This window comes from Sceloporus undulatus, chromosome 2 (genome assembly GCF_019175285.1).
Source record: "Sceloporus undulatus isolate JIND9_A2432 ecotype Alabama chromosome 2, SceUnd_v1.1, whole genome shotgun sequence".
Classification (NCBI taxonomy): Eukaryota; Metazoa; Chordata; class Lepidosauria; order Squamata; family Phrynosomatidae; genus Sceloporus; species Sceloporus undulatus.
Window position 1 is genome coordinate 257,859,530 of NC_056523.1, and position 22,247 is coordinate 257,881,776.

Below are 22,247 nucleotides of genomic sequence, written 5' to 3' on the forward strand. Positions count from 1 at the left end.
ACCAAGAGTACTTTCCCATCCTAGTACACTCCAAGCAAATCCATCTCAAGATGTATCTCAGGATGATTTGATAGATATTACCACTGGCCAGGAGTGGGCAAAGTTTGGTCCTTAAGTTGCAGGGACCACCAGGCTGCTTTTACGTGTCCCAACCCTTTACAACTCAATAAATTGTCATTTTTTTAAAGATCAAGGTTCTGCTTTTTGTTATGCTACCAATGGAGTTTGACACAGATGGCCTATCAGTAGATTTTGACAGGGGATTTCACTTCCATGGAAGAAATTTTAAGCAAAATAGTGCACCCGCGCCATACACGGGCACGCTTTACATGGCTTTCAGCATACGCTGAAAGCCGCACGGAGGGAAGGGGCAGCACATCCCATAGGGAACAATGGGGTGCGCGTCCATGGCATGTGCACGCCATCGCGTGCATGAGCCCCATTCATTTAAATGGGGCTCGAGCGTAGGCGGAATTTGCTTTACATGGGGAGTCCAGAACAGATCCGCCGCGTAAAGTAAGGGCGCACTGTAGAAGCCTACTTGCAATAAAGCTGAAATCTGCTACTTTAAACCTTTAATCCATGGTGTTATCTATCTTCAATGAAATAAGGCAGCTGTGGACTCCCAAAAATGTGTAAAAAGAAAACAAGCCAAACAATTCACTCATCTTCTTAAAGAGGAACTGGACTGTCTTCTAAAAGAACAACTGGGTTCTTTAAAAAAAATTCTTAAGTTCAGTTAAGGATCTCCCCTATACACAAACCATAAGAAAACAAGAATAAATTTTGCAACTAAAAGCATAAAGTGATACCTGGAAATTACTTTCCATGTTCTTCCTAATCTACGGTTTTTTTAAAACTGAATGTTTATTTAATGCACAATTATTTCAGAAAGGCAAACTCAGAAACAATGAAGGCATCTTGGACAGAAATTTAGTACTGTACTCAGTAATTAACCTGATGTTATTATGCTACTTCAACATCTCAATCTGTCTCCTGCATGTACTTTGTCCATATAATGCTGATCCAGCTAACAGCTCAGTTCAAAGCGTCTATCACATACAATGTATAAAAATCTGATGTATTAAAATCTGAAAATACTCTGGTGAGCCAATATATATGTAGCTATCAAAAGGGTTATATTTTGAATAACTGGATTCTTTCACATGATGGACTGTGGGTGCAATTCATTTTGCACATATCAGAAATTCTGAAAAGCCCAAAAGACTAGTGTATATTCCTGTCTGGTACAGACTATCCCGTGTCACAAGATTCCCCCAAGTCCCCAGTGGAACATATTTAGGGATAATGTTATGTACATTAAACTCTATATAAAATACATCAAATGAGAATTTTGGAAGGAAGTTCCAGGGAGCTCACTAGGTCTCATTTCAAAATAATTCTACTTCCAGTACTCATGGCTGCTTCAACGTTTCAGTGCATTCGAAGCATGCTAAGGTCCTCTGATTCAAAACCAATGCTTTAAGGCTGAGTAGGCTGTTCCAAAGTTTCAGTCACTGACATTATGCTCCTTGTCTGGTCTTTTTACCAAAATTACCTGGGAAGTCATTCTGAATTACCATCTGCAAAACCAATCACTATATACATTTATAAGGTAGTTCAAATATAACCTCCTATTAACCCATACAATATGAACATATCAAATATATCATAAATGAATTCTGTTTTAACTATGTTCCATAGATTGCCTTTTATAGCCAGAATAACTCTTGCTCAGATAAAAAGACTAGTTTGTACATGCCTGCACATTGCTCAGTTTCTCTTTGTTTCAATCATCCTTAGTGATTTGCAGCTGAAAGTGAGAACTAATTCCATTAGAAACAAATGTGTTTGAAGTTATCTGTCCTGTGATCATTCATTCATACAGCTAAACTGATCAGCATACATGACAGTTTCACACAGAAAGAGATTAAAATTACAGATAACCACCAACACTGTCATAAATTATGTATCAATTAACAGATAATTCTGAAAGATCTTCAACAAAAAACAGAGTTATCAGTCATATGAAACCAAAGCAATATTAAACACAGCTCCTTCCTAATAAAGTTCATTAATAAAGAGACTGGCCTTTTGCCATTTTTAATACTTTTCAAAAAATATTGTTTAAAACTATTATGCTAATAGTATGTTTTTAGTGATAGCTAATCAACTAGAGAGCACTCTAGTTTTCTGTGAAAAGCCAAATCCAATATAAAATGCAGTTGTCAAAGGGAAGAGAATGCTTTCTTATTTTTGGTATCTGGAATATATTATTTCAGGCAGCATTGAATTGCTTCTGGCTACAGTGAAGGAATGGATTTTAAGTGAAACCTCCTGTTTTGTGTTCATAAATGTTTTCCCAGGTGCACAAAACCTTACCTAGTGAACATTCAGTTATGTGACCACCAAACTTGTAGTTGTTTTTCTTATGGTGGCTGGATGAGGATTCTCTTAATCATGTGCAGCTTTTGATTAGAACAATTTTAGCTTCTATTTAACATTTATGGTGGAAAGTTACTTCTAACTACTTTTGTGTTGCTGTATCATAAAATTCTATTCCAATTATAACTATAGAACAATTCAGTTGCACAATATTAATATTTTCAGGGGATACATGTAACTGTCTTGTAGACACATCCTGAGGAAGGGAGGAAGCCCTAAGTCTCCTAGTAAAATCTACTCATATACAGTGGACTCTTGTTATACAGTGGCATTTGGTTCCAAGATCCCCTGTGTATAACAAAATCTGTGGATGCTCAAGTCCCATTAAATATGACATAGCAAAATGGTGTCCCTTATTAAAAATGGAAAATCAAGGTTTGATATTTGAAATTTATACTTTTTTGGGAACATTTTCAAACTGTGGATGCTTGAATCCATGTATAAAAAAATCCATGTATAAGAAGGGCCGACTGTATTTGAATTTCATTCCAACTCTGAAAACAAGTTCATAGATTGCCAACACTAAATGTATAGATGATTACCGTATATACTCAACTATAAGTCGGCCTCGTGTATCAGTCAAGGTCAGGTTTTGGGGCTAAAATTATGGATTTTACCATGACAAGTGGGTAGGTTGAGGGTAAAACTTGGAGTCTCCTTCAGTGTGTTGTATGTCTTTGCTGTTCAATATCTTTTCCAGTTTTTTCATAGCTGCCCCTCCCATTCCTAATCTTCTTATTTCTTGACTGCAGTCTCCATTATGGTCAATGTTTGATCCTAGATATGGGAATTCTTTAACTATTTCAATTTCCTTGTTGTCTAGATTGAATTTGTGTATTTCTTCTGTGGTCATTATTTTTGTTTTCTTTATGTTCAGCATCAGAGTTGCCTTTGCACTTTCATCTTTGTCCTTCCTTTTTAACTGTTTCAATTCCTGAATGTCTTCTGCTAATAATATGGTGTTGTCCACATATCTTAGGTTGTTAATGCTGCTTCCTTCTATCTTAACTCCTCCTTTTTCTGATTCTAATTTTGCTTTTCTTATGATGTTTTCAGCATACAGTGGTCCCTTCCCTTAAGCATATATGCTCACTCTCTATTGAAAATAATAGAGTGCGTGTCATTGGTTGCTCCCCACAGCTTCCAAGTAGACTGGAAGCTGTGTATGATGTGCCCGCATAAGGCACAGGTGCACTGTATAAGTTAAACAAGTAGGTTGATAGGATGCAACCTTGCCTGGTACATTTGCCTATTGGGAACCATTCTGTTTCCCCAAATTCTGTTCTGACGGTGACCTTTTGTCCTTGGTACAGATTCCTCATTAGGACTTTCATATGTAATGGCACCACCATGTCTTTGATTGATCTATACAATCAAATGCTTTGCTGTAGTCTATGAAACGCATGCTAATTTTTTGGGGGGGAGGGGTCCCTTGGTGCACTCCACTAACCATTGTTTTCTGAATCCTCTCTGCTCCTCTGGAATTTCTCTCTCCATGTATGGTTGAAGTCTATGTGCAGAATTTTGAGCATTATTTTGCTTGTGTGTGAGATTAGTGCTATTGCCCTATAGTTGCTGCAGTCTTTTGTATCTCCTTTCTTGTGAATTGGTATGTATATCGAGCATTTCCAGTCTATTGTCCACCACTTTGTTTGCCATATTTGTTGGCATATTTCATTTTGCACTGAAGTTGCATCTGTCTGTAGGCACTGTAGCAGTTCGATTGGGATTATTATTATTATTATTATTATTATTATTATTATTATTATTATTATTAACCTTTATTTATAAAGTGCTGTAAATTTACACAGCACTGTACATACAATCTTTTTAATTGGACGGTTCCCTGCCCTCAGGCTTACAATCTAGAAAGACACGACACAGAGGGAGTGGTGGTGGGGAAGGGGCATCTCTAGTAGGATAATACATATAAAATACATAGCAATACAGGAAATGATTCAATACCATCTGTTACAGGTGATTTATTTTTTCCTATTGCCTTTATTGCAGATTGCACTTCACTTCTGAGAATTTGAGGTTTGTCTTCATATGGCTCCTCATTCTAAATCTCATTCATTCATCATCTCTTTTATATAACTCTTCTGTGTATTTCCTCCAACTTCTTCTTATTTCTTCTTGTTCCTCTACTGTTCTTTTTTTCTCCATAGAGCATTCTCTACCTTCAGATTGAACGTGGCTTTAATTTCTCAGAATTTTTTGATAGAGGTCTCTTGTTCTTCCCTTTTTGTTGTTGTCTTCTATTTCTCTGCATTGGGCATTGTAGTGTTTCTTCTAACCCCTGTGTGTCAGATGTTGGACAGTTGTGTTCATACTTCTGGATTTGTTCCTATCTCCGTTTGCTTTTGCTTTTCTTCTTTCTTTTATTGCATGAAGTGTTTATTCAGTCATCCATTGTTTCTTATCTTTCTTTTTTGGCCACTGTTACTTGCGTTTGTCCTTAATTATATATTTGACTTCTGTCTACATAGTGACCTGTAAATAATTCGACCTGGGATTTGGGGGTCAATTTTTGGTCATCAATTTTTAGATTTATAGACAAGTAAATATGATAATCCCTTATTTCAAGAAATCATTTGAGTTGTTTTTATTTTTCAATTTTTTAGCATTTAGAATGTCTCACAGGCTCCATCCTGAATTTCAAATTGAATACAGAAGTTGTATGTTATTTTTAAAAAGTAATTTGCTGTATTCATTCATTTGTTTATATATTTATGGTCCCATTTTTCCCAAATGTGTTTACTATATTTTTGTAGAATTATATATTATTTTAATTATTAAACTAAAATAAATTAAAAGCTAAATAAAATAAAATTAAGTAGAATTAAAACATTCATTTAACAAAACTACCTACAATGGCACAAATTCTCCAGAATGAGTCTCTAAAGAGCATCTTTTAGAAATAACAAGTAACAAAATAGGAATAACATATATCCTTTACTCATTACACTAATTAGCCATCACATTTGGGGGGGGGGGAGTATCATTCTGTCCTTATTAATACCCAAAATAATGTGTTACAGGTAACATAATTATTTGTGACTCTTTACTTCCAAGCTGTATTGAACTTCATTATTAATCACATGTTGATTTTGACTTTGTTTTGTGCCTCAAGTCATTTCTAACTCATGGTAAACTTAATATGAACCTGACTGATTTTCATGGAAAGATTTGTTCAGAGGGGATTTGCCATGGCCTTCCTTTGAAGCTGAGAGTGTGGCTTTCCATGGCAAAGCATGGAACCCTGCAAAGCGTTGAAGCCTGGTCTTCCAGAGAGCCAGCCTAACAGTCAAACCAACGTACAACACTGAATCATATTAATCACCAACATAACTGGAAATTCAGTTTTTACACATGGCAGTTACTTCCTCTAAATTTTGAAGGCTCACTGTTTTCCTTCAGTCCTAAAACTAACACCTGCACTATATAGGCACACCTCAGTTAAGGAACTAGATGTGTTCCCAGGCATTACTGACAGGAAAATTTGATAGTGGTACAAATAACATGGAAAAGCTAGGGATCTTCTCCAGCTTCACAAAAAAGAAAACCAGTTCAACATGGTTCAACAGACTTTTTATCTCAAACAATACACATTTGTGAAAAGAAATAATCCAGTTTGTCACCACTTTAACTACCATAGCTCAATGCTATGGAATTCAGGGAACTGCAATCTGCTGTGGAACCACAGTTTTCTGACAGAGAAGGCTAAATGTCTTTCAAAACTATGGCCCGGTACAGACAAGCCCCAAAGGGGCAGCCTGAAGCGGCCCCTTTTCACGGTGGATTGGGGCCAGGGCAACCTCACCGTCAGCCCTGAGGTCCCAATCCAGCGTTTTCCAGGCCACGGAGAAGCGGCAAAATGCTGCTTCTCCATGGCCCAGAAAAGGGGTGTCCTTAGGGCTTCATGCCCCCGGAAACCTGGACAGCCAGGAGGAAAAAGGGGCAGCCCCTTTCCCCTCAGGATCGTTCCCGTGGTTGCATGGTTGCCACAGGAACAAGCCACTCCAGGAAGAAGCTGCAAAATGATATGGGGAAGCGACACAGCCCTTATGACGTCACTTCCCCGAATGGCTGTGGGGACACTGCGCGGCAGTGCATCATGGCGGCCCCCATGTGGACGGAAAGCCGCCCTGATGCCAGCTCTGCCACGGACTATGGTTAGTGCACACTCCCTAACCCTAGTATGGCCGGCAGCACACCACTTTATGGCGGTGTGTACCAGCCCTATATTTCCTAGAATTCCATAACATTGAACTATGGCAGTTAAAGTGCTGTCAAACTGGATTATTTCTGCAATGAGGATGCAACCCAAAACAGTTTGATTTGAGATTATGGAAGTTGAAGTACAGCACATCATAATGGCAATAATTTGGGGAAAGCTCTGCTTTGTGAGCACTCTGTCTGAATCTCACACATGCACCTCTTCTCTCTACCAGCAGCAGGGTCTCAAAGATTTGTTATTAGGTATGACTTTATTATGATAGATGATCTAAATTAGGGTTTAGGCTCTACCTGCTTTCCCCTTTTCTTTCCATTTTGTTTTTTATGCATGCGATTCTGGAGGCAGCTGCCGTTTACCTTGCCTATTGTATTCAGACACAGGCATTTATAAAGTAATAGTATTAGCTAAAGTAGAATCAAATTCTATCCCACCTCACATTTTATTCTCCCCATTATTACAGCTACTATATGCTTGTGTTTCTCCAGCCTCCTTAATCAACCTTCCAATGCCAATGAAGCAAGAAAAAAATTCTGGCCAGAGGATGAGCAACAGTGGGAAAAATTGGTTGGATTTTGTTAAAAGGAGCTCTTTTGCAAGAGCTCTTTTGCTAATGGAAGTATGCCTACAATAAATGAGATGCCTTTCTCATGCTTAACCAACTTTGTAAATAGATATGGAAGCAGAACTAGGCTCTAAGCTTGAAATGAAGAAGTGTGTCCTGAACATTTGTTAAAATTTCATTTCAGTGTCTGAAGTGTTCACCAGGATGAACAGATCACTAACCAATGGAATGCAAGATAAACCAAAATTAAAAACTAACCCTAGTTTTGTTCAGACAAAATAATAAGAAGTTATACAGTTTTTCTGACCAGGTTACCAAAGCACACCTCCTCTCCTTATCCTTAAACCATAACTATGAATAACTTGTATGGAAAAAATGTCTGTAATTATGCTGAGCAGCAGAAGCTACTCAAACTGAAATATTCAAGGTATAACTTCATTCCTGGCCATATGCTCTTTAAGAAATCAGGAAGAATTTTCAAAGAACATAAGCTATAAATTATTTCTGACAAACTGGCTTTTATGTGCCTTGTAAGATAATAACAGAAACATTACTCAGGACTTCACAAGACTACTTCCCATTAATCTTAGGCTTCATTATCCAATCCAGCCTTAGAGCCTTCTGTTGTTACTTACAGCAAACTGCAATTTACTTTGTATCAACACAAAAAGGGTATGGCCATTGGAAGTGGACTGAACTCAACAGCTTGTGCCTTTTAATGGATTTGGTTTTAAAGGATATTTAATTCTACAAGTTTAATTAATAATTTTATAGCTTAATTGCATTTTGTCATATTTGACAGGCGTCCTCTACCTTTTGATGGATCGTTTTATGACAACTCTCTCTTTAGATGCTTTCAAATTACAGACAAGTTCCATTTATTCGGCAAGGGATCTATTCTTTCATCAGGCTTGCTTGGGATTGTTCACACATGTGCTGCTTGCAAGTCGATATAAGAGGAGGGAAAAGGCACCAAGCCAACTATGGAGGCTTGCTTGGCACTGCATGCACACATGCAGTCCTGAGTCCTGCCTATGGAAAGAGCAGACCCTTGGTCAAATTAATGGAACTTGTCTGTAAATATCTGTTTTGCCAATGATGTGGGTGTGGGTGTGTACACGTGCACAAATCCTATCAGCCTCTCCACCACCATCCCTCATACTGGTTGGGCAGAGAGTGTGAGATACCACCTCAGCTCCACTCACCATGTGTGCATGTGTGTGTGTGTGTGCGCGCGCACGTGTGTGTATACCTCCACCAATCCCATCAGTCTCTCTGCTCACTCTGTTTGTGTATATGTGTGTGTGTGCGCGCACCTCCATCCACAGTGTTGGACAGGCGGAGAGGGAAGAAATATCCTTCCCACACCATTCACCATGTGTGCATGTGTATGACTTCACCGCAGCCAGTTTTGTTCCCTTCACTTGCCACATTGATTCTGGCCCCTTTTGGCATTCTCCTCTCTGTTGCCTGGACAATGGCAGAGGAGGTTCCTGCAGAGTGTGAGTGGTCAGCCTGTACCATCAGGGAGCATGGGAAGGACTGGAGAGAGGAAAATACCACTTCCTGGATTCAGGGGGAAAGACATTTGTGAGTGTCTGTGTGGTATTCCCTTCTTATATGTGGAAGTTTTGGCCTCTTTCTTTGGGTCCTCCACTTATTCAACAGGCTCATAACGCTTCTGCATTTTCATGATTTTAGCATTCTGACAGTGACAGTCCCTAACCTGTTGAATAAGTGCAGGAGTCCTGTATATGTTTTAACTTTTGTCTTTCTAAGTCCCTCTATTGCCGTGGTTCCCAACCTTCCTAATGCTGCAACCCTTTAATGCAGTTCCTCATATTGTGGTGACCCCCAACCATACAATTATTTTCCATCGCTACATGCAAATATGTGTTTTCCAATGGTCTTAGGTGACCCCTGTGAAAGGGTCGTTCGACTCCCAAAGGGGTCCTGACCCACAGGTTGGGAACCACTGCTCTATTGAGAAAAAAGTAGAATATAAAATACTAAATACAGTGGACCCTTGTTATATGCTGGGGTTTGGTTCCAAGATCCCCCATGGATAACAAAATCCGTGTATGCTCAAGTCCCATTAAATATGACATAGCAAAATGGTGTCCCCTATAAAAAATGGAAAATCAAGGTTTGATATTTGAAATTTATACTTTTTTTGAACATTTTCAAACCGTGGATGCTTGAATCCATGTATAAAAAATCAGTGTATAAGAAGGGCAGACTGTATATAAAATAAAATAAAATAAAAAGTCATTCTTGCAACAGAAATTTTCATAAGGACTCACTACAATCATATTTTTAAACAACTGGAATATACTTATTGCCTTTTAACCCTTTGGATCCAGGTAAATATATGCAAGGCTCCCAAATGGCCTTCCATCCAAGCCCATATCAACCCCCTACTTAGCTTCAGCATGGCTATGCTACCATATGCCTTTAAATCATACCACTGGACATTATTTGGTCTGACAAACCTTAATAAAACTAGGGAAAAGGCTGCATATTTGTTTCATCATGTAGCTAGAAGGATACACTTTCAAAAAGAACATATGCACTATTTTTCCACCACAAAATTTTTCACCAGCAGCATTAAACAATCTAAGACAAGAGGCCAGGAGTGCTTTAGCACAACCAACACTAGTGCAACAACTGCACTATGTCAGATTACTGATACATGCCTTTCACATTAACATTATGCACTTTATGCCTCTGAAGTGTTTGGAGACCTCCATTACTTCAGAATGGGACAGCTGGACTACTGCCTGGGACTCACATGTTAAACACTGTAAGCAGTCACTGGCTACTGGTGTCTTCGTGGACACAAATCAAAGTGCTAGTTATGAAGACCAGGTTATTTGAAAGACAATTGTACTAAGTGAACTTTCCCAGATTTTGTCCCAAAACAGATGGGCCAAATAAACCAGTTTCTGGCTGCATTCAGGGTGTAGCGTTTAGATGACACATATCCCGAGTGTAGCTGGAAACCGTGCTGCGGTCACATCTTTTACAAAGAATTAGGCCAAAAAGGAGTGGTAAAATACCGCTCCTTTAGTCAGCCTGGTTCAAAACTTCTGTGGCAGCCCATACTGGGGCTGGGCATGTGCAATTGCTGTGGCCCCAGCACAAATTGTCCCAGAGCTGCTGCGACCCAATTTATTGGGGCCTACATGCAAAACATAGTTGGCAGATGCTTAAAACAGGACCTTTTCTTCAGCTGCTCACATGTTCTGAAAATCCTTGCCATGTGAGAATCCATCTGGATCTTTCTCTGATGATCTAATGACAGAGGAAAAGTTTTCAGACATTTTCAGACAAGTCTTTTACCTCTAGAGTAGGGTTGTTATGGCCACCATAAATATGCAATTTGTGCAACTATATTCATTTTATGTGGATTCTGTATCTGTCTCTATATTTATGTTTTTTTACATTTCAGTTTTCTTCACTGTTGTGTACTGCTGTTACATATTGACTGCCTTGTATTCTCCCACTGTTAGCTGACCTTAGGGGGAACAAAGGCTATAATTTAACAACAACCAAAAAAAAAAAAACCCCAAGACATAAGAGCCATTCCTTCTGTGAACCTCCCACAGTGTATCTCCAGTTTTAGTAACATCATCATAAAAAACTATGCATGCCTTGAAGCAGTATCTCCTTAATTATTGATTTACATGCCTCTCAAATCTGACATTGAGAACAGACTTCAGAGTACTATTCTTGTTTAAATTAAGCCTTGATAATTAGATTTTAAAATAAAGTTCTCTGTTAGTTGTGTACAAGTGCTGCTTGAAGAGGGGGAGGATTAGCTACACTGGAAAAATGCCATAAGGCTTTATTATTCTAGGATCAATCATCAAATTGAAAATGGGTCAACAAAACACACACAGCTATATGGGTTCATTGGAGGGGGGTTGGAGGTCCAAAATCTAAAGGCAATTATTTTACTATGGATACCTTGTTTAGTATTTTGTATCATTTTATATTATATTAAAATGTATATCCCGCCTGTCCAATGAAAATAGTATGCAAAGTGCCTAGTGATATAATACTGTATAGATAAATTATTACAGTTCTAACTCAAACATTAAGAAAAATACAACCATTGTAAACAAAAGTACAAATTAAATATATCAACATAAATAACACACACTGTAGTTGCTACTAATAGAAGTATCGCCCTAATCAAAAACTTAAAAGCATTTCTTTTTTTAAAAAAAAAACTCCAAATCTATGTAAACCCAAAGACCTCAATGGGACTTACTTCACCCCAAACATGTAGAAAAAAGCACAGCCACAATGGCTGATTATGTGAAACTCAACAATAAACTATTCAAATTCAAGGCCAATCATGCCAATTATACACTACTATGGGTACCCTTCAAAAAGAAAATGAAATAAAACTAAACACTCTAAAACTATATTACAAGTTGATTATTGGTATTCTAGATATGTAAAAGTAGGATTACTCTGACAAGTGTTGCTATTAAGTCCAATGTTGAGAGTTCAGAATAACTCTGTTTCATGTCAAATAGCAGTCTCTCCCAGTTTGACATGAACTGGATACTCTTGGCATGAAATGGATGCTCTTGTGCTAAGTTTATTTGTTCTTAGCCGTAATATCAAAAGTGCATTTCAAATAAAAATAAAGCATGTCAGAAGCCATAGCTACATTTTAACTAGTGCAAACATTGATAACAGTTTTTAATATAAATATTAATACAGTGTACCGTTGCTATCCACGAGAGATCCGTTCTGGACACACACACCCCCGCAGATAGCAAAAAAATTGGGATCTTAAGTCCTGTTCTTTTCAATGGGTGCGTGCTCCCACTCATGCCATCGCATGCATGCCCACTGAAAAAGCTGGGGCTTGCCGTCCACAGAAGCTCAAACTGTGGATGGCAAGCCTGCAGTTGGTGCAGGCACACTGTATAACCTATTGTTAAGTCAAACGCTCTCAACCTCAGGGGAAGACAATGGCAAATCTCCTCAGAACGTATCTTGCCAAGAAAACTCCATGATAGGTTCACCTTAAGATCGCCATAAGTTGGAAATTACTTGAAGGCACACAACACACACATACACAAACTCAACTGCTTTTTAATAAAAATGTTATCATTCAAAGTTTTCAACAGAGAGACAGAGAGAGACAGTGAACAATGTACAACACTGGCCTAATCCCCACTATGGTTAAACCGATCGTGATTCCAAATGATTTGGTTTAAACTGCCATGCTTCCCACTTAATTCGAATCAATGAAGCAATTCAGAAAGGGGGTGGTCATGGTTTTTACCCATTTAACCCACATCAAAAAGATGCGGGTAAAATGGGGTGTTTTGGGGGGCTGAATCGATTTATTTAGAAATAAATCAATTCAGCACAAGTGGGAACCAGGTGGATTCGAATCTGCCCAGGTTCCCACTGGCAGCTGGTTTTCCCCAGTCTCTTCACCCCGGCCATGCCTCTCAGCATCCGCAGCCTTCTTCCTGGCCTCCCACCACCCCAGCTATACCTCTCTCCATCCCCAGTCTAATTCCTCCGTCATCTCGGCCAAGCCTGCCTCCTCTGTCCCCCAAGCCTCTCTGCCATGCGGCCTGGCCTTCTCCACTGCACGGCCTGGCGTCTCTGCCTGGGCCTTCCCGCGGCCTATCTGACACCAGCCTTGTTCTGGTGCAAAGATAGTGGGAACCATGTATAACAGATAAGTGGGAATTAGGCCACTGTTAACAATAAGCTCCTCATTACCTTTTCTGTTGTTTACACTCCACCTTTTAGTAAATCCAGTAATGCTGAATTCACAATAACTAAATTCATACAGTTTATATGTGTCATAGAAAATAAGGCATTTTTCTTTATTTTGCCTAATAGCTAGTACTGTATTTCTTGCCTCACTTCCATCTGTGATACAATCTTGTTCCAGAATTTAAATAAACGTTGCCATTTAGTTGGTAACTATTTACATACACTCCACCTTCCTATAGTTATTTATAACAAGTGAGCTTCTAACATATACTAAATATATAATCTCATGTTAACAGAGATTTATTATATTTCATCTAGTATTTTAACATAAGAAAGAATTGAAAATTTTGATATTTGATGCTATAGTGTTTCTTTTTAACAAATCCATAAGACTATGATACCTCTTTTTGTCATACATAGAAAACAAAGTTGCAGATTTGTAAACTTTTTGCCAAACTTGATTTACAGTACATTCTTAAATACCTTACAAGTATAATAACTGAATTCAAGGAATGTACCTCCTAATGATCCTTCTTATATTTTAAATTTTGCTTAAAGTGGGCTTCCATGAAAAGGGAAACGATTCAATAGCCAATGTGCAGAAAGCTCAAACATTCACACAAAAGTAGACTTTAGAATGTCTGTGCCAAATTATATCCTTCATCATTAGCTCATTATATGATGTCAAACTTGGTGTGCGTGTGCTTCTGCATGGACACAAGCAAGCATGCACAAAGACAAACAGGCATGTACATGACATACACAAAATGCACACAAAATTCAAGCACACAGAGAATCTGGAATGATATTTTCTTGGAGAAAAAAAATCATCATATAACATGTTGCAAACTACCCTAATTTTCAGCTTTTCACAATTTCTATGGCACTACTTGTTCTTTCTTAATGTTGTTTCATAAAGGTCTTTTTAAAAGAATAAATGTTGGTGGGGGAGCATCTTCACAATATGTCTCTCAAAAAGATTATAGCTTCCCTCCATGTAACAAGCATGAAGTAACATGGAAGCGTTATTCATCTTAAGGTAAAAAATAAAAGCAAACTACTGTTACTAATAATTATGTAATTTTGCAAGAGGATACATTATGTCTTCATTACTAGCAAGAATGACAAAGCAACATTGGTAATCATAACTCATTATTTTCAAACTCTGCTTTCATATATTTCTGACAATTCTGATAATTCTTGCTTTCTCCTACACACACACAAACACACATAGAAGATTTTCACACAGCATCGTTATATCGTTCCTTTATTGTCCCAAAGTGTAGTGGAATCATCTTAACAGATAGACGATTCCAAAAGATTTTCACATGAGGCTGTTAGTGTTCTTAAATCGTTGCTAAATCATTCTTAAATCGTTGCTGTGTCGAGTGTGTGAATGTAACTGTTTTGAAATAGTTTTGTAATCATTTATTTCTGAATTCTGATATATCAATGATTTAAGAACACTAACAGCCTCATGTGAAAAGCTTTTCGAATTGTCTATCTGTTAAGATGATTCCACTACACTTTGGGACGATAAAGGAACAATATAACGATGCCGTGTGAAAATCTTCATTCACAGGAGAGTATAGCAGGTAGGAGAGGAGTGTAGCATAAGGAAGCAGCTCCCATCCCATGGGGATACATGTGAGCTAGTAACTTAGGTACCTAACACTGTATGTACCAAAGGAGTAATCAACACATGACACTCTTATCGTCCCGCTGCTCTTTTATTATAAAGGCTCGGAACCTAATAGTGAAATAATTTTGTCCCCCCCCCCGCCCCCCAAAAAATGCAATTTCCATATATTTCATTTTCATGTGTGAACATTTATAAAGTAGCATTAATTTTGGATTTAAAAAAATTAGACAGGAAAGCATTTTTAAAATTAAACCATGATCTACAGCTGATTAAAACAAAATAATGTCTATTCCAAACCTGTTATTTGTTCTCATTACACTTTCTTCATTCCATCACCATTATATAAGGTGCTGTACTCTTACAATGAAGAATTTTTTAATCAGTTCTGACATGCATCCACTTTGTGCTTGGCCAGGCCCCAGCAAACATAGTCGTGCTCTAGTACACTTCATTTCTCTCCATAACATCCACTTTTCCTTTGGGTAATATACCTCATTTCAAAGGTTATGACTTGCCACAGCATTCAGCTAGAGGGGGCACCACTAGCTCAGGAGCAAGGTTTTTCTTGGATTCACACAGTGCTTAATGTCTAAAACAAGAGGCATCCATCCTCATGCCTGCCTAGACGTTATTCCTTATAACCAAAAGCACTGTTCTCTACTTCTAGACGAAAAATGTCTTCTTTAGATATTCAAATGTCTAGGGAAGGCCCACTGAAAATGATCATAAGAGACACTTTCTGCATTATTACTACTTTAGACACAGAGATATAGAATAGCAAAATCTATACAGCAGCATTTTTCCATGAACATTTTGCTAAAAAATGCTTGAATAAAATTAACTCACAATGAAACAAACTAGATAATTTCAAAGCTTTAATTTTCTGAGATGATTATTCCTTGGATGTGCAGATATTGGACAGACACACATACATGTATTCCTTTTTATTTAGAAATTACAGCCAAAAGAAATACAGACCAAGCATTCTAAACTTGATCCCAAATGATTTAATGCAGAGGTTGATCACTAGGCTGGAGCAATGGGTTAGTTTCTCCTGCCAACCCCACCTGCAGGCCAGAAAATGCCAGGGATGTCAGCCAACTCTCACAGTTCTGGCAGTGAGTGCTTCAATGACCCCTCACCTTTCCAGTACAGGAAGGCAAGGAAAGAGTAAAGTCAAACACACTACTCAAGAGCCAGCTGAGTCCTAGGGCTGAGCCACCTATCAAAGTATAGTGTGCCTGCGCCATACACGGGTGCATTATATGTGCCTTCCAACTTACATGGAAGCAGCACTACAATTAAAGCAATGATGTGCGTGCTGCCGCGAGCACACGCCCCATTGTTTCCCATGGGGTGCAAGCATACAAGCGGGGGGATCCAGAACAGATCCCCCACATAAGGAGAGGGCCTGCTGTACTGGCTCTGTGAGCCCGCTTTTGCTCTCCTCTCAAGGAAAAGGGGGTGTAAAAGTGCTTTCCCAAGCACTGGAAGCATTTCTGCTCTATTCCATTTATGGGGATCTGGGAGATCTCCATAAACTGGAATTGTTAAACTGGATTTGGTCTGCAGGGAGGGAGTAATTTGCAAAGCATTTGCTACCTATCTGAGAAAGCAGCCAGATGTTGATAGCCAATACAAAAATAAACAAAGGAACTCCTCACAGAGTATGTGGAATTAAAGCATGCCTCAAAGAGCAAACTTACAAATAAAAGCAGAGTCCAGTAAAAAGGTCTGTGGGATCAAGCCAGGGGGTCAAAGCAAAAGCATGGTTGAGCAGTCCAAGCAGGTCAAGAGTTTCAGAGAAGCAGAATGATTAGGCAGTCTGAGAATCAAAGGTCCAAGCCAAGAAAACAAACTGAAGTTCAGGAAACAGCATGCTTTCACCAGCAAACTCAGATAGCTTTTAACAAAAGTTCTAGCATCCATCCCAGGCTTTTATCATCAGCTCTCATTAGTGCAGGTGGTCTTTGATAAGCCTCCTCGAGCACCGGAGTCATGCCCTTTCAGATCTTCTCTGCCTGAAGGTAGGTATGTCGGCATCCCTCTCCATGTCTACAGCTCCTGAAGGCTCTGCTGCCTGGAGGTTTGACTACTTAATCTCTTCTGAGGCCCCAGATTCTGCTGGGGCTCTCAGGCCACAGTTAAGGCCAGGCTCAAAATCTCAGGCGCAGAATCTTCTTCTGAGTCCTCAGCCAGGCTGGACATGACATCACCCCAAGGTCAAGCCTCCCTGGACCCCTCTCTTTTCAAATATCAAGGTGATTTTAAAAGGATGCTTAGAGCATGTAGCCACAAGGGAGCCCCAATGTGGAAAATAATTTTACCATATAAGAAGATCTGGGAGGCCCAGCATGGGCAACCTCAAGAACACGTAGCCAAAGATAGACTGATCAAGACTGGAATCTGCATAATCCCATCACTGATAAGGGTGATGGTGGGTGATAGACTTTGTGCTTGTAACTGAACAGAAATCCAAATATACTTCACTCCGTGAGTGATACTCCTTTAATCAAGAACATTTGCACTGATTGTCTTTCTCATTCTTCTCTCCTGGAAGCTACCCCTTAATCCCAGATTCTGCTCTGGGACAGATTTTGACCTATAAATATGCCTGATTAGGCACCAACAATTTGATATTAGAAAAGAGAGGGATCCTGAAGGCTCTGTTGCCTGGAGGTTTGGCTGCTGAGTCTCTTTTGAGGCCACAAGGTGACCAGAATAACTTTCATTAGAGCAGTTTCTATTGGCAAGGTATGTATTTATGTGCATTTGTGCCAGAGAGAGAGAGAAGACTTGCTTTAAAATTTAGCAGATGTTCACAGTTCTGCTAGATTTCTGATATGCACACATTACACTCTCTTTTGAAAGCATATAATGTAATTCTCCATTCATGGCTTTCAGACCTCTAGAATATAATATAAACACATACGTTTGTCCTTTAAATATCTTTTTTGTGTGTAATTATTATTCCTACATGTTTCCCTTTTTATTAATTCTCATTAGCTTAAATGGCCCCATTATCAATTTTTATCCTATCCCTGCTTTAAAAAAGTAAAACATTTATTTTATTTTTTAAAATCATAAAATATCTCAGACTCAAAGCTAGACACAGAGTGTGTAAATTGTTTCCAGAGCTATATGTTATTTTAAGAGGTAGCAATATGGTTCGTTATGATTCAGGTAAAACCTGTCTCCTTGAAACAGTCTCTCTGTAGTGTCAAATTGCTCCCCATAGTCCAGCTTTTTAACCCTTCTTCTCAAACACCACCAGCTCATCCACAAACTAAGATCTAACACCTCCACCAATGCAAAGCAGTACTACATAGGGAATGGATGAAATTTTGAAAAATACCATCAAGAGTTCATTTCCTTCCAAACTGCTAAATTTTGTTTCACCGAGCTTCTAACAATACTCTCAACTCTCTAGGTGGTTTATTATGTGTCTCCCAGGTGCAAAGCTTGCCAGTATCAGTATGGTCAACATACCAGTTCCAAAAGTACCTGGGTGCCTAATCATATAATCACCACAATTAAAAAAACAAAGCTTATCTTGGAACATCCAAAACCAGGGAAAATAGAACCACTTCATGCATTATGAAAGACAATTTATAATTGCAACAGAATTTCAGATTATCAGTTTCCCTGTTAATAGAAAACGAGCATGCCAAAGAGAAGGGGAGCGGGGTATCTGAAAGGATGTTGTTTCCCCAACAACAGGTTATGCAACAAACACACAAAAATATATATCTATATATATAAAATATACTCAAGCAAAAGGTTACCAACTGGAAGTGCTTTTTCTGAAATCTTTCAAATCCCTTTATGACAAACCTGCCTTGTTTTATTCATCAGAATTACCACCAAAAAAATCCTTCAAAGGATATGCTAGGCTGGATTCAAACTTATTCATATTTGGAGTGGACTTGCTGAAATCAGTGTGGCTTAATTCAAGGTCTAACTTAAGTCCCACTGATTTCAGAGAGTCTAAAGAACTGGTTAGATCCAGAGTTAACAGCATTTTAAATACACCTTTGGAGTTTATTCTGCATGACTAAGATGCATGACTAAGACCTGTTGTTTTCATGTCTTCTGAGCTGGTATATATTCTCTTGACTGTTCATCTTCTAGCACCATCATGTTTACGAATTCTGTTTAAAACTTCATTTATCCACCCATTAATAAACTCCTAGAAATGAAATGGCAGAACTCCCACTACAAAAGTAACATGCTCAGAGGAGCCAGTCCATGTACAGATATATAGTCACAGCAGCTGGATCAAGAGATGAGCTGAATGCAGAGCACCCATTTCTGGGCACAGTTCCTATTCCAAGTGAAAAGCCATTTTCCTCCTCCCACCAAAAATCACTAATAACAAATACTCTGACTCCTAGCTTTATAGTTTTCATCATTTTGAATTTTCTTATGTACTTAGCCTGTCTTGAGAATTATGCTATCTGGGAGGTTAGCAAGATAATTCTTGTTGCTGTGTGCCTTCAAGTCAAGTTATGGCAACCCTAAGTCAAATCTGTCATGGAGTTTCCTTGGCAAGATGTGTTCAGAAGAGCTTTGTCTTTGCCTTTGTCTTTCCCTGAGGCTGAGCATGTGACTTGCCCAAGGTCACCCAGTGGGTTTCATTACCAAGCTGGGAATTAAATCCTGGTCTCCAGAGTCATAGTCCAACACTAAAACCACTACACCACATTGGCTCTCCAGTAAGACAATAGGATCAGCTATATCCAAATCAAAATTTTTCTCATTTCGAATAAGGATGCGATCAACTGTAGCCTAAACCAGTGGTCCTCAACATTTTACCCTTATCACCCCCTTTATATCTACATCTGGATATCACACACACCCCTCCACTTGATGTAGTATATGGAGTATATTAATAAATATATTTTGATTGTTTAATGTCCATATTTTCATTCATATATTTGTGTTTTCATATCTTAACATCTTATAAGGAAAACGCTCACCTCCTACTACTATTCCCTCAGGCAGAGGCTTTAAGCACCCTCCTTGCCTTTCTCTTCCCCTCCAGCACAGAAAAGTTGGGGAAGCAGAGGACAAGGAAGAGGAGGAGGTGGTGGGATCAGGGCATCCAAGTTTTGGGCCCCGCTTGAGAAACTCTCCTGCCCCACAATATGAGAACCACTAACCTAAACCTAACTCTTGTCTCTTAAAAATACACAGGTTCCTAGGCAAGAGGCAGGCTTCACGTTTTCAGAAAGGCATTTCTTTGTTATTTGTCCCAATAGCATGGTGAAACACAACACTTGCTGCAACTAGTAGGTGACTCATTAATTTACTCGCTATCTGCACATTTTATTCCCGCCCACCCTCCCCCACAAAAAAAATCTGGCCTTATTTTTGCACATTTTTGTTCCATTTTCCAGCCCATATTTTTGTACCATCTTTGATGAAGAATTCCAGAGAACTTGAAAGCATGCACAAACTTCTCTCACATTTTGGTTCATCCCAATAAAGGTGTTACCTAACTGAGTATTGAGTACTCTCTCTTTTTAATACAGATCAACATGGTCATTTTTGCTTTTTAATTGTGCTTTTATTGTATATTGCTGTTTCCAACCTTTTATAAAAGACTTTGGAGTGTTTTTAATGAAACAGTGTAATAGCTTGAAAATAATTGTTTTCCTATGGGCTATATTTCAGAATTGATTTTTTTCATTTACATAATTAAATATTTGTGTCAATAACAGTAACTCAGCAAACAACTCATGGCAAATACTGTTTTTTAAACGCTTAATCGCTAACTAAGAAAATCAGGCTATATCCTTAACATTTCTCTTCAAGTTGACTGAACTATTTAAAGAACAGTATGGTCAGCAAAATCTCCATGTTTCACTCTAAACATTAAAGTTACATATAAAGTGGTTATAATTATTCATCAGTCTTCATCTTGAAGAGGTAAATTGTAATTCTGAAGATTTATGTCCAGACATATCTTCACTTGATGACAGGGAAGCATTCACTTGCATTTTAATTTATTTTAGTTCCAGGCTCCATGAGGACGCAAATAATATTCACATAAAACAAAACCTTGGAATGCCATATAAAAGACATTCCACGTTAAATAAATGCTACTGCCTACTATTTCCTGCTGTGGCCCTGCACTATTTCCTGCTGTGTGCATTTAGAAAATAATAAGATGGAGTCTCAAGGACAGTCACATATGAAATGCAGCTGATGGCACCACAGACTACAAATAGTGCAGCCATTTCAGTCTTGGGTGGTCTGTCACACCAGGTTCTAAAGAACTCAAGCAATGGGGTTGCTTCATTCATCAGAACAGCGAGTAAACAAAGCAGTCCTTAGGGTTATAAAAAAACACAGCATTTAAATCAGATAGAACACCATCTTGTTACAGATTATTCCTGGGACAGCCAAAATATGGAAGATAGAGAAGCTGAGTCTTAGGCCATGAGGGGTCTGCTCTCATCAGACATCAGAACCATTTAGACAGATTAATCAGAAAGTAACCTAAAATGAAACTATCCATCTCAACTTTACAGAGCACATTATCTACTATATGCCTTTGCCCCTTCATAATTTATGAAATCAAATCAAATAGAATGGCTTCTTGTAAACTCCTATTGCAATAGTAGTTTTTAAAATGTGGTTTCTGCAAAGAAAACTACAGGGTCTTACTGTCTGTGAATCTTTATTTTGCAAGAATAGACTGAACAGTCAAAATTCTGTATCAGAAGCTATGTATCATAACTTTATGATGACACAGCTACATCTCTGATATGGTACAAAACCTTTCTAGTGAACTGTGACAATGATTACTAGGGCATTGTGCTCTTGTACAATGGGAAGCTCTGTTGCACAATAGGACTCACCGTGCTATGATGGCCAATGCACAATGAGAGTCAACAACAGAACCCACGGTGCAATAGGACTAGGGCAGTGCATTGTAGACATAGGGGCTGAGCAGACAAGCCAAATAAACTGGTTTCCAATTGCTTGGGGAGGGGGGGAGGCTATTCAATGACACACCTAGACAAAGTGGCAGAAACCGAATTGAAGCCATGCTCTGGGGCTAAAAACCAGAACAAAACCAGAACAAACAGAACCCGGTATACTTCGGCTTACTATGAAAGTTGCATATCTTTGCCTCTGCATATAAATGCTCCAATGTGAGTGTGTGGCTGCAGCAAGGCACAGAAATGAAAGTGCCAACTCCAATGGATCTAATTACAATATACACAAACCAGACAGTCCAACAAGGGGGCATGGAGTGAAAGAGCATGTATGTGGGGCCTCCATGACTGTGCTTTGCCAATGTATCGCTTGCACACCGATGTACCTATCCTCTGTACTGGTGGAGCATTGCATGTGTGATTGTGTGACCAATCAAAGGAGCAGCTATCCAATGGGATGTCACCTGGGTGGACATGGGAATTGCCAGGTGGACTTGGGGGTCACTGGTGTTGTGTTCATGCAATGGTACACATATATAGTAGCAGGACAACAAAAAAATTACCCAGTGCAGTCAAGCCATGTGTATTTGGCCTGCCTTGGGAATGGGCTGTGAGGGCAGCAGCATTTCAACCCACTTTGGAAAAAAGCAGGAT